Source organism: Portunus trituberculatus, chromosome 31 (genome assembly GCF_017591435.1).
Source record: "Portunus trituberculatus isolate SZX2019 chromosome 31, ASM1759143v1, whole genome shotgun sequence".
In the NCBI taxonomy this organism is placed as follows: Eukaryota; Metazoa; Arthropoda; class Malacostraca; order Decapoda; family Portunidae; genus Portunus; species Portunus trituberculatus.
Window position 1 is genome coordinate 8,371,646 of NC_059285.1, and position 5,000 is coordinate 8,376,645.

At 41.4% G+C, this 5,000-nt stretch overlaps 2 long non-coding RNA genes across 9 annotated transcripts in view; one reads left to right on the forward strand and one right to left on the reverse strand.

Moving 5' to 3' along the window:
• The window catches only part of LOC123511650, a 24,098-nt gene extending 22,810 nt beyond the window's left edge, over positions 1 to 1,288 (forward strand). For 2 of the 4 annotated variants that reach the window (XR_006676885.1, XR_006676886.1), the window contains one exon: positions 877 to 1,288. This is a non-coding gene — a long non-coding RNA (uncharacterized LOC123511650). Of the gene's footprint in view, positions 1 to 432; positions 571 to 876 lie in introns of all 4 variants that reach the window. The other 2 variants (XR_006676887.1, XR_006676888.1) reach the window with 2 other exon arrangements.
• Positions 274 to 5,000, reverse strand: part of LOC123511649 — an 8,616-nt gene continuing 3,889 nt past the window's right edge. Inside the window, exons 2-4 of one of the 5 annotated variants that reach the window (XR_006676881.1) lie at positions 2,506 to 2,647; positions 1,982 to 2,081; positions 274 to 1,055 (exon numbers count right to left, since the gene is read on the reverse strand). This is a non-coding gene — a long non-coding RNA (uncharacterized LOC123511649). Of the gene's footprint in view, positions 1,059 to 1,981; positions 2,082 to 2,499; positions 2,648 to 5,000 lie in introns of those variants that run through there. The other 4 variants (XR_006676883.1, XR_006676882.1, XR_006676880.1 and 1 more) reach the window with 4 other exon arrangements.

A 5,000-nucleotide genomic window follows, 5' to 3' on the forward strand; every position in this document is an offset into this window, starting at 1 on the left:
GACAGACAGACACTTTTTTTGGGGGAGGGGTTAGGGAAAAGATGTATTCAAGGTCTTTCCTTTCTGGCTTTTTGGGGTTCCCATACCACCGTGGATAGTGCCAATTAATCCTACCCACACAGGCACATGTACACACGTGCACTATTTCGCTTATAGTTCCTACTTCAAAAGCGTACAGTAGTGCTGAATACTTCCTTCAGAACTGTCTCCAGACAATGAATGATTGGCGGTGGGGACACGGTAACCAGGAAAGGTCACAACACTGAGCAAGTGGACAACTAAAGTTTCTTTTATTCACTTGTTTGCTGTAGCTTACAAGTTATTAAAACAACTATTACTGTGATACAGGAGCTATTTCATTATTATTAATTAAACGGCATTTCTTACCTTCAAAAATGATATTACATTAATCTTAATTTTTTACCTTGCAAGAAACGAAGTCCACGACAAGAGAGACTGCTAGAGGAGTGTCAATAGCTTACCCGCAGTTTCCCCTGCACCAATTGGACATACATTCTGCTCTCCCAAGGCTGAAGATGAGCAAAACGCCAAAAATACTACAGATGTTTTGTAATTAGAGTATTAGTGTTTTTTAGTACTACACTATTATAATAATATCTTCGGAGTTAGTACTTCACTATTATTATTAATAATATCTTCGGAGTATTTTTGACTTAGTGCAGTATACACATACAATAAAGCCTCTTACTAACTTCAGCCTCTTTTACTTCTTACTAACTTCAGCCTCTTTTACTAACTTCTAGACTACTTTTTTGTTCCTCTTCAGTCCAGCATTTTATAATTTTTTGGAGGCCACTTTTTTTGGTCTTCATTTACTTAGTCCTCGCAATAGGCTACTTGTGTCGTCCTTTTCAGCCTAGGGAGAGCAGTATGGTATCCAATTGATGCAGGGGAAACTCAGGAACCTTTCGATTCCAGACCAGTTTCTTACGCGCGTGCCACTTTGTCTTCATTGTAGCCAAGAAGTCCTGGACAGTCATCTGGATGCTGGTCCCACTAGGGCAAGGGAAGTTCAGAAGTGTATGAATCAGCATCTACTGAAAAGATACAGTCAGGTTACTGAAGAGAGAAGATACAGACATGTTAATTGTTACTGTCACAATCATTGTGACAATGATGAATATGGAATTTCTAAAAGCAACTGAATATTATTAGTTTTTCTCCCTCTTGGGGTTCCTGACAAATACAAAAGCATAGCATGCTTCCACCAAATTACCACCACAACGACGTGTCCGAAAACAAACCTGTAAAAATTAAAATCCATTAGAAAAAGATTATAGTTTTCTTCATATCCTTACTACATTCATGTATCCTGTTTGAGATAGGTTCTAAGTGATAATTCTACTATTAAGAATAATTAAGAAAGAGATGGGTCAACAGGGAGAATATTCATAAACAACCTTGGCGACACACGGGGACCAGCAGGGTTTCAGTCCTGCGTGGGGCAGTGACCGTAGTGGAAGAAACATCTGGAATGCCCCGCTGGTCAGAGCTTCTTACGCTTGGCTTTATAATATACTGTTAGATTATCATCTAGAATAGGCAAAACTATGTTGTATGTAAATGTAAATTAATGTCAACCATTCAATCAAATCAAAACATTCACTAGCACCAACTAACACACACACAATAATACTACGAAGTAACTAAAACTAAGAATACATATCCAAACTGCGTCAATATAACTAGTTCTCACCAAATTTAAACCACCAAGTCCTCCTCTAACTGAAAACACACACACACACACGTATATCTACCTTCACCGCGTAGTGTAGTGGTTAGCACGCTCGACTCATAATCAAGAGGGCCCGGATTCGAGTCCCGGGAAGCGGCAGGGCAAATGGGCAAGCCTCAATGTGTAGCCTCTGTTCACCTAGCAGTAAATAGGTACGGGATGTAACTCGATGGATTGTGGCCTCGCTTTCCCGGTGTGTGGAGTGTGTTTTGGTCTCAGTCCTACCTGAAGATCGGTCTATGAGCTGTAAGCTCGCTCCGTAATGGGGAAGACTGGCTGGGAGACCAACAGGCGACCGTGGTGGTGAATTACAAGAATTTGTAATCTTGAAAAAAAAAAAAAAAAAAAAGTCAAAATAATTCTATTCTAAGAATGTATTAGTTATCCATAAAATATTCATTTTCTTTGATATATAAAGAGAATCAATTTCTGGGGCAACTATTGTATAAGATTTCATATTACTATGAAATTTAATTATTTAATTAATACAACTTTTGACTTTACACACACAATTTCCAGTATTATGTAAATATACAATACACGTAACAGGAATGAAGTAGGAGTACTGTCGACCACCAGTACAATAATTATTATTCCCACCATTACAACCAACACCACATCCTTTCGTTACTATCTCTCCTCCATCGTCTCTCCTCCTCTGTTATTACTACCGCTCACCTCCACCGTCTTTGTCCTGTGCTATTATAACAACTAAATCCCTCCCCTACACCCCAACAACTTACACTCACCAGTAAACTCGAAAGATCAGCTGCTATTTTGTAGGAACTTGTAACCACCACCACCAATCATTTCGCGTGTTCCTTCTCCTGGAGTTGGCAATGGTCAGAGGATGGAATGACGGAGTTGCTATCCTTGGAAACCACGACACGGCTGTGGAAAGGAAGCATAAATAAGAATGTACAGATTTTCCTCATCTAATTTTTGCATACAGGTGACAAAATATCAAATTTAAAACCACTCCATCATTCAGTATCAACATTCTTGCAGCGTTTTGATATTAAGGTAAATCAACTTGTATCCTTTCGACTTAACCGAAAAGAAATGATGGCAAGACAATAAAGTTTGCCTTTCCTTGGTAGGTAGTGCCAGGCCTGATGGGTTGCGTGGGCAGGGAAGTAACACTTAGGAGGCTGCCCACTATGCCGCAACAGAGCGCTATGGGAAAAAAAAAAAAAAAAAACTCAAACCACGCTATGAAGTCACTTTGGGTGGGGCCGGAAAAGGGGACTTCCCAGCTACAGCCTTGCCAAATCTCTCCCAGTACTAGGCCAATTAAAAAGGATAAGATAGCCTGACCCTTTTAAGCCTACACCACCCCACCACCCACCTCTCTCTCTCTCTCTCTCTCTCTCTCTCCTTTTCTTCTAAATAATTATATACGTTGTATACAAGTTCTTTCTCTCGGTTGTGTATCGGTCCACCATGATTCGTGACGCTTCCTTCCATCTTGCTGGGTGGGTGGCCAGGTGATGAATGAATGACCCTGACCCACCTTAATCCCCGACCCCTGACCTGCCTGCCTTCCCAGACCTGCCTGACAACTCCGCATAATAGCGTTGCCACGTGTCGTGCTATTTATGTATGTATACTAATTGTTATTATCTATATTACAATACTACAGTGCATTCATAACACTATAAACCCTTATTGAATCTAAAAAAGTATTTAATGAGAAATAAAACATAAGAATAATTAGTAAATAAGTGACGAATGACACGAAGTGATATGTGCTGGGGCTGATTTGGCATAGTGGCGAGCCGGGGATTTACCGCAACGTCCACACCCAAAGTGACTCCATAGCGTAGAAGGACTATAGCTTATTATACCGTAGCCATACCTCTACACAAGGTGATGACAACAATGCACTCACACTAACCTCGATCATTGCTGCGCGTGTGCGTGTGCTGTGCGAGTGTGTGGTGTGCGAGTGTGCGGTGTACGTGTGAGTGTGTAATGATATAGCTCACTCAGATACATCTCGATGCAAAACATATAAAGAGATAAATCCACAATTTAAAGTACCAGACCTTTACAAACAAAAACATTTAGTTAACTAGTTACACAGTTGCCAGTGGAGGAGCGGTTGTGTAGGTGTGGAGGAATAGACAGACAGACATGCGGTAGAAGTGTGTCCCCTAACAGCTCATCTTAGAAATGCTTACAATGTCAATGTATTAGAAGACATATTTGGCGATAAATTTCCTCGCAAAAGTAGGTGTAAAATATTACATGAAGTGCTAAATGTCTTAGAATTGTGCTATAATGGTTGGCATTTGTTTGTTATTATTTCAAAGTGTATTAAAGTATGGAAATTTTGTGGACGACACCAGTAATAAAATGTTAGTATTAACTTTAAAAGTACTAGTGAAATTACTTGTACTTTTTCTCTATTGTTCTTTATATGCACTGTGACCAATAAACTATCTATCTATCTATATGTGTGTGTGTGTGTGTGTGTGTGTGTGTGTGTGTGTGTGTGTGTGTGTGGGTCTGTGTGTGTGTGTGTGTGTGTGTGTGTGGGTCTGTGTGTGTGTGGGGGGGTGTGTGTGTGTGTGTGTGTGGGTCTGTGTGTGTGTGTGTGTATGGGTCTAATAATAATAATAATAAACGGTTTATTAGTTAGGCAATGTAAAAAATTACACTGAAAATGTACAGGGGGGGAGGGACATTACCACAATGAACTAAAAATGCTTAACCTAACTATGGATGTGTGTGTGTGTGTGTGTGTGTGTGTGTGTGTGTGTGGGTGGGTGGGTGTGTGTGTGTGTGTGTGTGTCTGTCTGTGTGTGTGTGTGTGTGTGTGTGCGTGTGTGGGTCTGTGTGTGTGTGTGTGTGTGTGTGAGGGGGGGTCTGTGTGGGTCTATGTGTGTGTGTGTGTATGTGTGTGTGTGTTTCACTGTTTGATATGCTGCAGTCTATGACGAGACAGCCAGACGTTACCCTCATTATTTCCGATCTTCGGATAGGCCTGAGACCAGGCACACACCACACACCGGGACAACAAGGTCACAACTCCTCGATTTACATCCCGTACCTACTCACTGCTAGGTGAACACGTGAAAGGAGACACACCCAAATATCTCCACCCGGACGGGGAATCGAACCCCGGTCCTCTGGCTTGTGAAGCCAGCGCTCTAACCACTGAGCTACCGGGCGTGTGTGTGTGTGTGTGTGTGTGTGTGTGTGTGTGTGTGTGTGTGTGTGTGTGTGTGTGTGTGTGTGT